The following is an 18,435-nucleotide window of genomic DNA, read 5'->3' as shown; positions in this document are numbered from 1 at the left end:
GCAGAGAGTTACTTTGCTTCTCTGGGATGTGGTTTCTTTATCTGAAAAACAACAGGTAAAATAGATGCACAAGGCACTTGCCAGTTCTCTAGATCGGTCATATAGAGTTGAGTTGGCCCCAGAAGCTCTGTGGTAATCTTCTCAAATCTTTGGTCTTTTCAAAACTTCTTTTTGGTTTGGAAGGGAGGATGGATAGGTTAATAAATATAAACAGTTAAGCTGAAATTGCCTAGAAGAGGCTGAACACAGATTCAGAATTAGGAGCATATTAGTCCAAAGGGATGCTCATCCAACAAGGGGCAGCAGGTGCTGCCATCCCAGACTGTGAAAAAGACCCAAGTGAAGATTTTGTTCTGTGGCTTACCACCTCTGGTAACTGGTCCAAATCCTACAATCTTCCTGAGTCTGTTTCCTTGACTATAAAATGAAAATCACAATCTTTGTTGTGTCTACAACCCAGGGCTTGTGCATCAAATGAAATGATTCTTAAAAAATCTTCTTTAAGCATTAAAACTCAGAGAAAGCCAACATGAATATGGATTCCTTCTTAAAACAAAATATACAAGATATGATTTCAAATACTAGTGGTTAAAAAACTGATAACCTAGGAAACATTCTGAATTATTGGTAGTCATTGTTTCAAAATGTGTTTTGAAATCCATGTTAACACCATGATGAAAAACAATAGAGGAAATCACTGAAACCAAAAACTTCTTCTTTGAAAAGATGTACAAAATTAAGACACCTCTAGTCAGACTAAGGAAGAGAGAGAAAGGGAGGGGGAGAGAGAAAGGACATAAATTGCTTACATCAGGAATAAAATAATACTGTGAACAACTATATTACCATGAATTCACTAATCCTTGAAAGAAAAAAATATCTTGTAAATGCACCCAAGAAGCAACAGAAAATCAGAATAGGCCTATACCAATCAAGGAACTTGAGTCAATAAGTAATTACCTTCTAAAAAAGAAAGTACCAGACCCAAATAGTATATTTGGGTATATTCTACCAACATTTAAGGAGGAAATTATACCAATTCTGTACGAGCTCTTTGGAATAAAAAAGATGGAATATTTCTTAATTTATTCTATGAGAACAGAATTGCCATAATACCAAAACCAAATAAAGACATTACAAGAAAAGTACAAATATATTTCATGAATACAGATGTAAAAATTCTCAACCAAAATATTAGCAAATGAAATACAATCATATACAAAAAGAATTATAAACCATGACCAAGTGAAATTTATCCCTGGTATATGAAGCTGGTTCAACATTCAAAAATCAATAATGTAATCCATCACATCACAAGCTACAGAAGAAAGCAAGTCCATGATCAAATCATAAATGCAGAGAAAAAAATCACTTGACAAAATCCAGTACCCATTCTGAAAAAAAAAAAAAAACCCTCAGGACTTTAGGTATAGAGAGGAAGTTCCTCAACTTCAGAAAGAATAGCTACCTAGCTACCAAAAAACCTATAGCTGATATACTTAATGGTAGGAAACTTGATACGTTATCCCTCAAATCATAAACAAGTCAAGCATGTCACTTTCATCTCTGTTTTTCAACATAATACTAGAGATTGTGGTTAATGTGATAAGAGAGGGAAAACAAAGAGTGGTATATTGGAAAAGTAGAAATAAAACTACCCCTGTCTGATGCTGACATGGTCCTCTAAGTAGTAAGTCAAAAAAAGTTCATAAAATAACTCCGGTAACTAATAAATGGTTATAGGAAGGTTGTATGATCCAAGCTATTACACATGAGTCAATTGACTTCCTGCACTCCAACAATGAACTTGTGGAATTTTATATTAAAAACACAATGTCATTTTTATTCTATTCCTCCAAAATGTAATACTTTGGTATAAATCTAACAAAACACGTCAAAGATCCACATGATCAAAACTACAAAACACCGATGAAAGAAACAAAAAATGAAACATGTGACTATTCCTTGTTAGCAAGGCATGCAACTGATAAGGGATAAGTGTACAATATATTTTAAGGAACACAAACAACTCCATAAAAAGAAAATAGACAATCCAGTTAAGAAATGGAGCCATAAACACACATTTCTCAAAAGAAGACATACAAATAGGTAACACATACATGAGTCAAAGACTTAAATGTGAGAGATAAGACTACGAACTCCTAGAAGATAGCATAAGAGTAATCTTCATGAATGTGGATTTAGCTGTGGTTATGACCAAAATAAAACAAATCAAAACAAAAAATATCTCACAACATCTATTCTTATAGATGAATGAAAAGCATTTATGCATCAATGGATACTATCTGGAAAGTTAATAAACAACCTACAAATGGGAGAAAACATTTTCACTTAAGTTTATAATAGTTTAATATGTAGAAATGTCTAAAGAATTCTCACAACGCAGTGATAAAAAGACAAGAAGCCCAGTTAAAATGTGCAAAGGAATTCAACCAATATTTCTCTAAAAGAGATGTACAAATGACCACATGTACATGAAAAGATGTTCAACATCATCAGTCATCCTCTACAGATCTTAATATTTTCAATGAATACTTTCCATAAAACTAGTTGTACACTAGGTTGATTTTAGCTTTTTTTTTATTGTAAACAAAGGGGATACATGTTGTTTCTCTGTTTCTACACGGAGTAAAGGCATACCATTTGTGTAATCATAAATTTACATAAGGTAATGTTGTTTGATTCATTCTGTTATTTTTTCCGTTCGCTCCCACCCCTCGCACCCCTCTTTTCCCTCTATACAGTCCTTCCTTCCTCCATTCTTGCCCCCCTCCCTAACCCTAACTCTAACCCTAACACTAACCCCTCCCACCCCCCATTATGTGTCATCATCCACTTATTAGTGATATCATTCATCCTTTGGTTTTTTGAGATTGGCTTATCTCACTTAGCATGATATTCTCCAGTTTCATCCATTTGCCTGCAAATGCCATAATTTATCATTCTTTATGGCTGAGTAATATTCCCTTATATATATATACCACAGATTCTTTATCCATTCATCAGTTGAAGGACATCTAGGTTGGTTCCACAATCTGGCTATTGTGAATTGAGCAGCTATGAACATTGATGTCGCTGTATCTCTGTAGTATGCTGATTTTAAGTCCTTTGGGTATAGGCCAAGGAGTGGGATAGCTAGGTCAAATGGTGGTTCCATTCCAAGTTTTCTAAGGAATCTCCACACTGCTTTCCAGAGTGGCTGCACTAATTTGCAGCCCCACCAGCAATGTATGAGTGTACCATTTTCCCCACATCCTCGCTAACACCTGTTGTTGCTTGTATTCTTGATAATCGCCATTCTAATTGGGGTGAGATGGAATCTTAGTGTAGTTTTGATTTGCATTTCTCTTATTACTAAAGATGGTGAACATTTTTTCATATGTTTGTTGATTGCTTGTATATCTTCTTCTGTGAAGTGTCTGTTCATATCCTTAGCCCATTTGTTGATTGGGTTATTTGTATTCTTGGTGTAGAGTTTTTTGAGTTCTTTATATATTCTGGAGATTAGTGCTCTATCTGAAGTATGATTGGCAAAGATTTTCTCCCATTCTGTAGGCTCTCTCTTCGCATTGCTAATAGTTTCCTTTGCTGAGAGAAAGCTTTTTAGTTTGAATCTATCCCAGTTGTTGATTCTTGTTTTTATTTCTTGTGCTATGGGAGTCCTGTTGAGGAAGTCTGGTCCTAAGCCAACATGTTGAAGATCTGGACCTACTTTTTCTTCTATAAGATGCAGGGTCTCTGGTCTGATTCCAAGGTCCTTAATCCATTTTGAGTTGAGTTTCATGCACGGTGAGAGATATGGGTTTAGTTTCATTCTGATGCATATGGATTTCCAGTTTTCCCAGCACCATTTGTTGAAGACGCTGTCTTTTCTCCATTGCATATTTTTGGCACCTTTGTCTAGTATGATAAATTTTATTTAATTGGGTTTGTGTCTGTGTCCTCTATTCTGTACCATTGATCTTCCTATCTATTTTGGTACCAATACCATGTCGTTTTTGTTACTATTGCTTTGTAGTAGAGTTGAAGATCTGGTATTGCAATACCCCCAGCTTCATTTTTCCTGTGAAGGATTGCTTTCGCTATTCTGCATTTCTTATACTTCCAGGTGAATTTCATGATTGCTCACTCTTATTTCTGTAAGGTATGTCATCGTGATTTTATTTGGAATTGCATTGAATCTGTATAGCACTTTTGGTAGTATGGCCATTTTGACAATATTAATTCTGCCTATCCAAGAACATGGGAGATCTTTCCATCTTCTAAGATTTTCTTTAACTTCTTTCTTTAGTGTTCTGTAGTTCTCATTGTAGAGGTCTTTCACCTCTTTTGTTAGATTGATTCCAAAGTATTTTATATTTTTCGAAGCTATTGTGAATGGGGTAGTTTTCCTAATTTTTCTTTCCAAAGATTCATCACTTATGTATAAAAATGCATTGGATTTATGAGCATTGATCTTATATCCTGCTACTTTACTGAATTCACTTATGAGTTCTAAAAGTTTTCTGGTGGAATTTCCTGGTTCCTCTAAGTATATAATCATGTCATCAGCAAATAGGGATAGTTTGAGTTCTTTTTTTCCTATTTGTATCCCTTTAATTTCTTTGGTCTGTCTAATTGCTCTGGCTATAGTTTCAAGGAAAATGTTGAATAGAAGTGGTGAAAGGGGGTATCCCTGCCTTGTTCCAGTTTTTAGGGGGAATGCTTTCAGTTTTTCACCATTTAGAATGATATTAACCATGGGTTTAGCATAGATGGCCTTTACAATGTTAAGGAATGTTCCCACTATCCCTATTTTTTCTAGTGTTTTGAGCATGAAGGGGTGCTGTATTTTATCAAATGCTTTTTCTGCATCTATTGAAATAATCATGTGATTCTTGACTTTAAGTCTATTGATATGGTGAATGACATTTATTGATTTCCTGATATTGAACCAACCTTGCATCCCTGGGATGAAACCCACTTGATCATGGTGCACTATCTTTTTAATATATTTTTATATGCGATTTGCTAAAATTTTGTTGAGAATTTTTGTGTCGATGTTCATTAAGGATATTGGTCTGAAATTTTCTTTCCTCAATGTGTCTCTGTCTGGTTTAGGTATCAGGGTAATATTGGCTTCATAGAATGAGTTTGGGAGGGTTCCTTCCTCTTCTATTTCATGGAATACTTTGAGAAGTACTGGAATGAGTTCTTCTTTAAAGATTTTGTAGAACTCGGCTGAGAACCCATCTGGTCCTGGACTTTTCTTTGTTGGTAGGCTTTTTATGACTTCTTCTATTTCATTACTTGAAATTGGTCTATTTAAATTGTGTATGTCCTCCTCATTCAGTTTAGGCAATTCATATATCTCTAGAAACCTGTTGATGTCTTTGAAATTTTCTATTTTGTTGGAGTATAGATTTTCAAAATAGCTTTTAATTATGTTTTGTATTTCAATCGTGTCTGTTGTGATATTTCCTTGTTCATTCTGAATTTTAGTAATTTGGGTTTTCTCTCTCCTTCTCTTTGTTAGTGTGGCTAAGGGTTTATCAATTTTGTTTATTTTTTCAAAGAACCAACTACTTATTTTGTCAAATTTTTTGTATTGTTTCTTTTGTTTCAATTTTGTTGATTTCAGCTGATTTTAACTATTTCCTGTCTTCTACTACTTTTGGTGGTGGTCTGTTCTTCTTTTTCTAGGGCTTTGAGCTGTAGTGTTAGGTCGTTTATTTTTTGATTTTTTCTTTTATTGAATGCGCTCCATGAAATAAATTTTCCTCTAAGTACTGCTTTCATAGTGTCCCAGAGATTTTGATGTGATGTTTCTTTGTTCTCATTTACCTCTAAGAATTTTTTAATTTCCTTCCTAATATCTTCTGTTATCCATTCATCATATAATAACATATTATTTAATCTCCAGGTGTTGGAGTATTTTCTGTTTTTTACTCTTTCATTTCTAATTTCAATCCATTATGATCTGATAGAATACAAGATAGAGTCTCTATCTTCTGGTATTTGCTAACATTAGCTCTGTGGCATAATATATGGTGTATTTTAGAGAAGGATCCGTGTGCTGCTGAGAAGAAAGTGTATTCACTCTTTGTTGGATGGTATATTCTATAAATGTTGGTTAAGTCTAAATTATTGATTGTGTTATTGAGATCTATGGTTTCTTTGTTCAATTTTTGTTTGGAAGATCTGTCCAGTGGTGAGAGAGGCATGTTAAAATCACCTAGTATCAAACATTATTACCCTATGTAAATGTATGATTACGCAAATGGTATACTGTTACTCCATGTACAAACAGAAACAACATGTATCCCATTTGTTTACAATAAATATAAATTTTAAAAAATCACCTAGTATTATCATGTTATGGTCTATTTGGTTTCTGAAATTGAGAAGGATTTGTTTGACATACATGGATGAGTCACTGTTTGGGGCATAGATATTTATGATTGTTATGTATTGCTGATTTATGCTCCCTTACACAGTCTGAAATGTCCTTTTTATCCCTTCTGACTAGTTTTGGCTTGAAGTCGACATTATCTGAAGTGAGGATGGATACCCCAGCTTTTTTGCTGAGTCCATGTGCATGGTATGCTTTTTTCCATCCTTTCACCTTTAATCTATGGTTCTCTCTTTCTATGAGGTGAGTCTCTTGCAGGCAACTTATTGTTGGATCTTTCTTTTTAATCCAATCTGCCAGTCTATGTCTTTTGATTGATGAGTTCAGGCCATTAACATTCAGGGATATTACTGATATATGATTTGTATTCCCAGTCATTTGGCTCATTTTTTTTTTTTTAACACGACTTGGTTTCTCCTTTATTTGGCTATTCCTTTAGGATAGATTCTCCCTTTGCTGATTTGCATCTTTGTTTTTCATCTCTTCCTCATGGAATATTTTGCTGAGAATGTTCTGTAATGCTGGCTTTCTTTTTGTAAATTCTTTTAGCTTTTGTTTATCATGGAATGATTTTATTTTATCGTCAAATCTGAAGGTAAGTTTTGCTGGGTATAAGATTCTTGGTTGGCATCCATTTTCTTTCAGAGCTTGAAAAATGTTGTTCCAGGCCCTTCTAGCTTTTAGGGTCTGGATTGAAAAATCTGCTGATATCCGTATTGGTTTTCCCCTGAATGTAATTTGGTTCTTTTCTCTTGCAGCATTTAAAATTCTGTCTTTATTTTGTATGTTAGGTGTTTTCATAATAACGTGCCTTGGTGTGGGTCTGTTGTAATTTTGTGTATTTGGAGTCCTATAAGCCTCTTGTACTTGATTTTCCACTTCATTCTTCAGATTGGGAAATTTTCTGATATTATTTCATTGAATAGATTTTTATTCCCTTGGTTTGTTTCTCTAAGCCTTCCTCAATCCCAATAATTCTTAAGTTTGGCCCTTTCATGATATCCCATAATTCTTGGAGATTCTGTTCATGATTTCTTACCATCTTCTCTGTTTGTTCAATTTTGTTTTCAAGATTAAATATTTTGTCTTCAAGATCTGAGGTTCTGCCTTCCAGGTGTTCTATCTTATTAGGTATGCTTTCTATGGAGTTCTTAATTTGGTTTATTTTTTCCTTCATTTCAAGGATGTGTTTGGGTTTTTTTTTTTCAATATCTCTAACTCTTTATTGAAATGATCTTTTGCTTCCTGTATTTGCTCTTTTAACTGTCAATTGGTGCGATCATTCAATGCCTGCATTTGCTCTTTCATCTCATTGTTTGCTTCCCTGATCATTTTAATTATGTACATTCTGAACTCCCTTTCTGTCATTTCTTCTGCCAAGCTGTAATTGGATTTTATTGATAGAACATCTAGATTTGTTTGGGGCATTTTTTTCCCTTTTTTCTCGTATTGTTCAGGTATCAGTGGATCACTGAGATATTGCATATTTCCTCTATTGACTTATAGTGTCCCTGAAGATTTCTAGTATATCCCCTCTTATCCTTCAGTAGCCTGAAGTCTTGGAGGAAGTTGATAATGCAGTGCTCCACAAGGAAGCTGCCTCTCTAGGGTTGGTGGCCTTCAGGTGGGGTATATTCCCTGCTAGTGGGCAGAGGTGCCTCCACTTGTTGACCAGTCGTCATCCAAAGGGGAACTAGACTGTGGGCTGAGGCAAGGTCTATTTGGGCCTGTGTCTCTGGTTTTACCGTCTTTGTGGGAAAACCTCACCCAGCAGGGAAGGCTCACCCGTTGGGGAGGTCTCGCTGGTCAGTTCCCCTCCTAAAGGTTCCCCTCAATCCACAACTACCGCCTGAGCTGGGCAGCCTTCCTCTGCAACGATCCTAGGGACTGGGACCTACCTCCTGTGTCTGGGAGCCTCGCCCTGCACAGAAGAGTCTCCTTAGGCTGCCCCTCCTCAGAGAATCTGCCCTCAGTCCTGGAACCTTCGCTCCTGGAACCTCAGCTTGTCTCTGTGGGGCTCTTCCACCAAGAAGCCGTCTAGGTCCTGGGACCGTGCTCTGCACCTAATCGGCTGGCTGTGCGGCCCCTCCTCTGAGCAGCCACCTGGAGCCCCAGTGCAGTCGTTCTGAATCCAAGCGACCCGCCACGTGCCTCCTCCTCAGGGCAGCCACCCAGAGTTCCGTGAGGTCACTCCAAGTCCAAGCGTTGTCCTGAGTGACCCTCCTCTACAATGCTCCCAGTTGTCCAAGTTCACCGCTCCAGCGGGGGGAGGGGTATCTTGCTGGGCAACTCTACTTCACAAAGTTCCCTGGGTTCTGAGACTTCCGCCCTATCCGGGACACCTCCCCAACAGGAGAGACTCACCCAGCGGCTTTGAGTTGGTCCCAAGTCTCTCAATATTTCCTCTTCTTGAATCCTGAGTCCTGGAGCAACATGAAATGCAGCCACCCTCTAGTCTGCCATCTTGAAAACCCTGATTTTAGCTTTTAAAAATAAAATATATATATTGGTAAGAAAGCAGAGGAATTGGAACTCCCATACCTTGCTGTTGGGGATGTAAAATTGTGCAGCTGCTCTGGAAATTTTATTCGACAATTCTCCAAAAAGTTAAACAGAGGAGGTAGCGCTCTGCATGCTGGGGGGGAGCGAGTGAGCCAGCCAGTGCCATGCTGGGGAATGAAAACGGCAGACACCAAAAGCAGCCGAGAGCTAGGCGGGCGAGCCCGGTGCCCTGGCTGTCCCCAGGGTTGTGCAGAAGCAGGCGGTGCACAGGGACCACAACCTGGTACCCCGCTGCCCTGGCTACTTGCCCCAGAGACAAACGCAGGAGACCCCGCCCACTCAACCTGGCCAGCAGGGGAGGGGTCCCGTCTCCCGCTGCATCTCCAGCCAGCCAGGTCTGTGGCGTTCACAGTCTCCAGCCAGGGACCCAGCATGAGCATGGGTGGACAGCAGCATGAGCAGTGGGTACTGCAACTTGGATGACGAGCTGGGGGATTACTTCTTCTCAGCCAAGACCACAATTTTCAGGAATGTGCAATCTGTTAAAACAATGGAAGAGACTGGGCACCTGCCCACGCTACAGGAGATCAAGCAGGAGATCCACAGCTACGACAGTCAGGAGAACTGCCTGGTCATGAAGCTGAGCGACGAGCCACACCTACACGGGTTTCATCAAACTGCATTTGAAACTTCTGCAGCCAGTGACAGTGCCTGCTGGGATCCGGTCCCAGTCCATTTATGATGCCATCAAGGAGGTGAACCTGGTGGCCACCATGGACAAATGGACAGATATCTTTCTACCTGCCACTGGATGCCATGAAGCAGCTGCAAATCAGCAGCACCACCACAGTCAGCGAGGTCATCCAGGGGTGCTCAAGAAGATTATGGATGTGGACAATGCCCAGAAGTTTGTACTTTTTAATCGAATATACAAAGAAAATCTCTGTTGCTGACTGCCCCCTCTATCTGAGCCTCCTTGCCAGCCTGGCACAGATGTCCTCAGCTTTGTGCTAAAGGAGAATGAAACTGGAGAGGTGGAGGTGGACCCCATTCTCCATCCCTGAGCTCCAATACTTCCTAACAATCTTGGAAAAGGAAGAGCAGGACAAAAATCTAGCCAGTGCAGATGAAGTATGACAAGTTCAGACAAAAACTAGAGGAGGCCTTAAGAGAATCACAGGGTAAACCTGGGTAACTGGTCTGGCTTGGGGGTCTAATTGGGGTCTCCTCCCAATGCTCTCAGATTTATTTTTATTATTATTTTGCAACAGACGCTTTTTCTCAGAACACCTTTGGTGGGTGCATTTGTACCAGCCCAGCAGTTCCAGATGTGGCACAAATTCTCTTCCATAGACAAGAGTTTGTGGGGGAAAGCGGGGAGGGTGATTCCTGCCCACCCCCCAAGCTGTGCCCATCAACAGACTCCTACAAAGATCAGAACTCATGAGATGAACAGTGTTGGTCTCTCTCAATTGCAAGCCTTTCACAAATCAAATAGTTGCCTCTCTTGTCACCAAACCAGAACGTCTCAACCAACCAGCAAAAGAAAAAGATTTTAGAACTATATGTTCTTTCTCTGGCTTTGACCCATCTTCAATTTCTCTTATTTGCCACCTTCAATACCTTTATTTATGAGTCAAATGTTGTAGCATATTCCTTTACCAGATCAAGCTAAATCCCTGAAAGCAGAATAATGTCCCTAAAAGGATTGTCCCACTGCCCAAGGCACTACTGTTCCTGCTTAAGGAAAGTTTACATGGCCTCTGCCTCAGCTGCTGGGGAAAGGAGCACTAAGGCTGAGGCTGGTTCAGAGATTTCCAGTGAAGCTTCTGCCTTCTCTGGCCCTGGTCCTCATTGCCAAGATTGTGCACGTGTAAACCCAAAGGCATACATGTGTGTGGTAGTCACATCTTTGTCAATGTTGTTTTTAAGATACATATTTGAATTTAACATTGCCATCATCCTCATGTATTTCCATTAAAAGAAAACTAGCCATTTACTACTTTAAAAGTCTCCTGCTGAGTTTGCAAATCAGGCAGCAAGAGAAAGCCAAAAAGCATTGCAGAGAAACATGTCTAAGTTATCTACAGCCTTGTCTCTGTCTTCAGCAGAGGAGGGCCTGGCTGTCTTGGATTCCCCCCTGGGATTCCAGCACTGCCTCCCTCCTCCCGCTGGAACTCTGGGATCTCCAGGCGCTGCCAGAGGTGTGGCCTTTATTACAGATGAGGATCCTCCAACTGGGCCAACTTGGAATCCTTTCTGTTGTGAAGCCGGCCAGGCACTGTGCTCAGTGAACCTATGAGCCTGGTCTCCCCGTTGACCTCAGTGCTTTTTGTTTCAGAAAGATAGGAGCAGGGTGTGTTTGCATGAAGCTGTGCCACTGGCTTGCTTCTGCCAGGAAGTGGACAATGGCAGTGTGGGAGACAAGGCCAGGGGAGCCCTCACTTGGAGCATAGGATGAGGGTCACATGCCTCCTACCCATCTGGACTTTGACTTCCCAAGAAGTAATATCAGAGCACACTGACAGGGAGGATCAGATTCCTGACTCTGAATATTTTGTCCTGACTCCTTATTTAGGTTCAGGCTTAAAATAAATTAGCCAGATGATTCCATCACATAGCCAGGACTGCAGAAACACTCCAATGCAGAGGACGAAGGACTTGCCATTCTCAAAACCAGACCTAGCATTCTCATTCAGCCTGAGTGACTGTTTCTTTGCTGTCCTCTGCCTTCCCAAGTCCTTCTTGGATCCTGAGCTCTGTGTAGCCTCAGAAGTTTCCTCCTTTACCAAGACTGAGTCCATACTGCCTGATCCCAGAGGAATGCTGACTCCTTGTCATAAAAACTATGCGTCATCTTCAGAGTTACAAAAGCAACATGAGCTAGCAACAACTTTTTAAGCCACAAAAACCCTGGTTTTCTGCCATCACATGTTCAGCCTTATCACTTTCCACCCTTAATACACACACACACACACACACACACACACACACACACACCTCCCTGCTACATATTAAAGGGAGCAGGTAGAGACCTTTTCCCTTCATCCTGAATGTCTCTGACCTTAAGAGAAGGCATGACTCCTGCTGCAACCACTGAATGTTGTTGAGACCCTCCCTCCATTGGGATGGCTATTTTATTTTTGAGAAGGAAAAAAGTCATATGTGTGTGTGTGTGTGTGTGTGTGTGTGTGTGTGTGTAGAGAGAGAGGGGGGGCATATGTAAAAGAGATAAGAGTGTTTATGAAATAAGAAATTATCGGAAAATTCAGATTTTAAAGCACAGTTAGACCCAGGACCTACACCAGGGTCTGAGACTCTGGAAGGCATGTAGAGTTTCCTTCCCTCCCGAGGTGGGGGTGACTGCTGGTAGTGCCTTCTAAGGTCGTGTTGCTCAGTGTGTAAGTGTTTGTTCCGAGGACATTTTCTTTTTTTAATTTTTTTATTTTATTTGTTCTAATTAGTTGTACCTGACAGTAGAATGCATTTATTTTGATATACCATACATAAATGAAGTGTAATCTCTCATTTTTCTGATTATAAGTATTGTAGGATCACATTAGTCATGCAGTCATACATGTACATGAGGTAATAATGTTTGCTTCACTCTATCATCATTCCTTCCCCCATGCCTCTTCCCTTCCCTTCAGTCTCCTCTACCTAATATAAAGTAACATATGTTTTTAATGTCCATTTATTTGCTACTCAAGTCCATTGACAACAGTACTGATATACATTTAAAATGCAAAATCTGAAATATAGAACGAGAATCAGTGTTTTAACAGAATTCCCTAATAATTTGTGTGTATACTAGATTTTAAAGACATTGATCCAGGTGATTCTTGTATGTTACCCAGGTTGAGAACTATGGATTTGATAACTGGGTCATCAATGACAACATCAGCAGGTGATGTCTCTGATTTGTGATACCTGAACTGACACAAGAGATAACCTCATTCACAATGGAATGCAAAATTCTGAGAAACTAGGTACATGATTTTCACTACATGTTTCTTCCTACTTTAATGCCAACATATTTTGTCCACATGTAAAAACTGTTGGTGTAGTTGTATTAAACACAGCATGGTGTAGTTTCCAGCAATCTGGGCTGAGGTATGAGCTTCCTACATCTCTTAATGCTCCTTCTCTGTTTTATTTAACAATTTGGAGAAGAACTAGAGTTTATTAGTCAGGGTTGTATAGAAGAAAACAGAAGTGTGTGTATATGGGTGAGGGATTTATTTTAAAGATATATTGTACATGGTACTGGGGACTGATAAGTCTGATATCTGCAGGGCCGGCCTACCTCCTGGAGTCCCTGGAAAGAGGAGAATGTTATGGTCTTGAGTCTAGAGCATTCTGGAGGAAGAATTCTTTGTCTTCAGAGACTTAAGTTTTCTGTTAAATACTTCAAATGACTGTACAAGACTCATCACATTATGGAAGGTGTTATGGTTTGGATGTGAGGTGTCCCCCAAAAGCTCACATGTGAGACAATGCAAGAAGGTTCAGAGAAGAAATGACTGAGTTACGAGAGTCTTAACAAAATCAGTGAATCAATCCCCTGACAAGAATTAACTGAGTGGTAACTGAAGTGGTAGGGCATGACTGGAGGAGGGGGAATTAGGGCTTGGCTTTGGGGTATATATTCATATTTGGAAAATGGAGACCTCTCTCTCTCTGCTTCCTGATCACTCTGTGAGCTGCTTCCCTCTATCATACTCTTCCACCATGATGGTCAGCCTCACCTTGAGTCCAGAGGAATGGAGCCAGCCTCCTATGAACTGAAAGCTCTGAAACTATAAGCACCTAAATAAGTTTTTCCTAATCTACAATTGTTCTTGTCAGGTTCTTTAGTGACAGCAGCAAAAAGCTAACTAAAACAGAGGGTAATCTACTACTCAAAGTCTAATAATTTAAATTTTAACATTTTTAAAAATACCTTCATAGCAATATTTAGAACTGGTATTTGAGAAAAACTTGGTATCAGGGCCTACCAAATTTGACACAATTTGATACAATTAACCATCACTTATGCTATGGAAGTATGAGGAAGAACTGAAGTAAAGTCTTGAAAAAATATGTATCTTTTTTTCTTTTTTCCCTATTCCTTACAAAATGTTCATCATATTTATTTTTCCCACATCAATATCAATGGAATCATCTTGATTAAAGTATAAGGATGGTTGTTTTGAGTCACTGGTATTACTGAAAAGTATAGCACATTCCATGAACCCTAATATTTTTTGTAAATACAAAATTACATCTGTGAAGTTGGTAATATAATGTCAAAATTTAGTGCTAAATGGTTAAGTCCAGTGAATTCAAATTCTGGGAAGATTTAATAGGAGACTATTTCTAACTTAATGGGAGTTTGTTGCCTTTAAAGTTGAAGGAATCTGTCTTAGCCTGAAGTACAACCAACAAATACTGATGAAGCATTGGCCACATCAGGTACCATTCCAGGTGCTGTCCTGCTGCAGGCGTGTGGCAGACATGGAGTTTCCTGCATGGAGTTCACAATCTGGTGGGAAGTCAGCTATTCACCAGTGATCAAGACATTGAGTGATGTGACATGAATGCAGGATGCTATGGAGCCTGCAACAGGACTCACCTGATCTGGGGACATGAGGAAGGTTTTTCTTAGCAAGTGCCATATAACACCCCTGAAGGATAAATCAGGATAAGCTGAGCAAAGAGGAGAAAGTGATAGGCTTGAAGAACACTGAGTATAAAGTACTAGAGACAATAACTTATGACCTTAAGTCCAGTATTGCCAGAGAGTGGAATGCAAGGGTCATTGTGGGGACAGAGGAGACAGTGGGGATAGATACAGGTCAAACAATGAAGTACAATTTGTCCCTCAAAGTGACTTTGCTTTTGTCTTAAGACCAATGATAATACAGTAAGGTACTCACCAGATAAGGGTTGATCATCTTTTCAACTTCGAATGCCACCGTGTGAATGAAGTGTATTGAAGAAGAAGGTTATGGAGGCATAGAAAAAGGGACATGACTTGAGAACTGCTTTAATAGTCCAGGTAAGATGAGATGTCATCATGGTGTAGGAAGGTGGTCTGATAAAGAGTGGATGAAGAAGCAATGAGGCCCCTCCAGGCAGACCTCAACTTGACCCAGTGGGTTCTTGAATTATACCACTCAAAAGAACTGCAAGACATCAAAAGCAAGGCACAAGCAAAGATTTATTAAAGAGCTGCAAAGCAAATGTATATATACCCCAAAAGCAGGGTGCAGATACCTCTCACTTCTCAGAGAAGAGAAGATAAGTGATGTCACCAGGTTTGAGCTCTGTAACTATATATTACTTTCCTGGGACAAAAATGGATTCCAGGGAAACTTGTGAAAATCAAATCCCATGTCAATCATTTGATATTTGAGGTTCAGAATGTTTCTGTTTGGTTAAGAAGTCTAGCCATAAATCAGTTGTGGGCACATTGTGTAGGTCTTGGATCTGGTGACATTTAAATTTATTAACTTTTTGTTCTAGTTAATCTAGTAAAGATATGCTGAAGGCTTTCTTCACCTAACTAAATAGACAAAGATGACTGGTTTTGTTAGTCAGCTTTTTGTCTCTATGACCAAAATCTGACAAGAACAACTTAGAGGAGGAAAAGTTTATTTTGACTCCTGGTTTATGAGGTTTCACTCTGTGGTCGACCAGCTCCATGTCTCTGTGTCTAAGATGAAGAAGAACATCATGGTGGAAGAATGTGGTGGAGGAAAGCTGCTCAGCTTGAAACAGCCAGGAAGCAGAGAGATTAAGGAACCAGAGACAAAATATAATCCCCAAGGGCTCATCCCCAGTGATGAACCCCCTACCTACACTTACCACCCAGTAACCCATTCAAATTATTAATCCAGCTAATGGATTAATCCACTAATTAGGTTACAGTTCTCATAATCTAATCATTTTTACCTTTGAATATACCTGCATTGCCACATTAGCTTTTCAGGGAACACTTCATCTCCAATCCATAACACAGGAAATAGATTTTGTACCTATCTACTAAGAGTCTCCTTCTTTCTCTTCCTGAGATCCCACCTATCTCAGCAGAAGAATGAACTGTAGAAATTCTCAGACATGCTAGGCTGGAATTGATGGTAAAGTGAGAGAATGAATGAAACAAAATTCATGGATTTCTGATTGGATCCTGCATTTCTTTTAATGAATATGAGAGTAGAAGAGGAGAATGATGGTGGAAAGACAACATAAAATCATGAGATTCATTTGGGACCTGTTGAGCTTAAGATGCTAGTGATAAATGTAAGGGAATATGATCAGTAAGCAATGGGATACAGAGTTCTATAGTTGAGAGAGATGTCTAGACCAGAGTTTTAATTGGTAATATAAGCCTTTGGAGTACAAGTGTTTTTTCTGAGGTTATATAAAGAATTATAAGATAGTGAGGGGGGTTTAGAAAAATACCTGAGGTACATCAATATACAAGATACTCATAAAACAGGAGTCAATTACATGTGCCTAGGATAATTGATCAAGCAGATAAGAGAAAGATCAATATACTTTGTGTCTCAGAAGCAAATAGATAAGTGTTAAGAAAATGATGGAACATTGAAATATACTTAAAAAGAAGACAATAAAAAGTCACTAATGATTACTGGGAATAAAGATATTTATAATTTATAGATATTACTGTGATCATGGTGAAATCATTATTGTAGAATGAGTATAAGATTATGTATGAGGGAAAAAAGTTTATTTTTATTTGGATTGTAAAGAACCTTATTATTTTAAAAAATTTATTGGAAACAGATAATAATTGCAAGAAGCCAAACTCTCATCTCAGAATTTCTTCTCCTGGGCCTGCCCATCCAGCCAGAGTACCAGAACCAGTTCCATGCCCTGTTCCTGGCCATGTATCTTACCACAGCCCAGTGTAATCTCCTCTTTCTTATCATCCTTCACCAGGACACCCATCACCACACACCCAAGTATTTGTTTCTCAGTAACTTGTCCTTCTCTGACCTCTGCTTTTCCTCTGTGACCATTCATAAACTGTCACAAAACATGCAGAGTCAAGTTACAACCATCCCCTATGCCTGACCCAAATGTACTTCTTCCTATTTTTTGGAGACCTGGAGTTTCCTCCTTCTGGCCATAGGCCTATGACCACTTTGTGGTCATCTGCTTCCCTCTGCACTACACCACCATCATGAGCCCCAAGCTCTGACTCTCTCTGGTGGTGCTGTTCTGGGTGCTGACCATGTTTCATGCCCTGCTGGTAGCAAGACTATCATTTTGTGTGGACAACATGTTCCCCCACTTCTTCTGTGACATGTCTGCTCTGCTGAAGCTGTCCTGTTCCAACACTCAAGCCAATGAGTTGGTGATAATTTATCATACGAAGACTCATTCTCATCCCATTCCTGCTTATCATTGTGTCTTATGCACAAATTTTCTCCTCCATCCTCAAGTTCCCTTCGGCTCCGGGTATCCACAAGGCCTTCTCTACCTGTGGTATCACTGTCCTATGATAGCTCTGTACTTATGTCCATCTGTTAATAATTCTATTGTGAAGGAGACTGTCATGTCTCTGATGTACACGGTGGTGACTCCCATGCTGAACCCTTCATCTACAGTCTGAGGAACAGAGACATGAAAGGAGCCTGAGGAATATCCCTTTGTAAAAATAAAACTACCTTCAGTTTATGATGGTAACATTTGGGACTTTTACATAGTTTTACCCAGTAAATTTTTTATATTATTATTGGAACAATATTCCATATTTTTCCCTCACTATAGACACTTTTGTTAAACTGGCATTGTACATAATTGTTAAATATGTAAAAATGAGGGTGTTTAGCTAAGTAGCTGAATTGGGAAAGAGTGTCTTGGTGATCTGGCTATGCCTTCCTCTTTGTCTTTCCCAGGTGATGCTGTAAAATCCTAGTGTAAGAGCTACTGTTTTCTGGTATCTCTCCCCCTGATGTTCATATATTACCCTTGTATTTTTAAATTTTATTTCAAATCTTTTTTTACTATGGTACTGTTTTTGAATAGTGTTCCATAATCTTAGATTGATAATAACTTCCCAATATCTCAACCTCCCAGGCTCCTCCTAATGTTTTCTACATATTCTACCCAATTATTGACTCTTAACTTCCCCACACCCCTTATTTACTTTCTTTTTTATTTTGATTTATTGTACACAAATGGGGTAAAACTATCATTTCTCTGGTTGTAAACAAAGTAGTCACACCATTCATATAATCACATATAGACATAGGGTAATGATGTTTGTCTCATTCTATTATTTTTCCTTCCCCCCACTCCCTCCCCACCCCTCATTATCCTCTATACAATCCATCCTTCCTCCATTCTTGCCTCTTGTATCATCATCCAGTTTTCAGAGAAATCATCCGACCTTTAGTTTTTTGGGATTGGTTTATTTTGCTTAGCATGATACTCTCCAACGCCATCCATTTACCTGCAAATGCCACCATTTTATTCTTCTTTATGGCTGAATAATATTCCATTGTGTA

The 18,435-nt window shown here is 39.2% G+C and overlaps 2 pseudogenes; both read left to right on the top strand.

The window, feature by feature from the left end:
• Positions 1-10,109, top strand: part of LOC124979376 (ras association domain-containing protein 5-like) — a 38,889-nt pseudogene extending 28,780 nt beyond the window's left edge.
• Positions 10,110-16,183: 6,074 nt separating this feature from the next.
• On the top strand, positions 16,184-17,563 carry LOC124979375 (olfactory receptor 1-like; annotated as a pseudogene).
• The last annotated feature ends 872 nt before the right edge of the window (positions 17,564-18,435 follow it).

The sequence above is a fragment of the Sciurus carolinensis genome, chromosome 3 (genome assembly GCF_902686445.1).
Source record: "Sciurus carolinensis chromosome 3, mSciCar1.2, whole genome shotgun sequence".
Classification (NCBI taxonomy): Eukaryota; Metazoa; Chordata; class Mammalia; order Rodentia; family Sciuridae; genus Sciurus; species Sciurus carolinensis.
The sequence above is the reverse complement of the archived record's forward strand: the minus strand, read 5'-3'. Positions and strand labels throughout refer to the sequence as shown.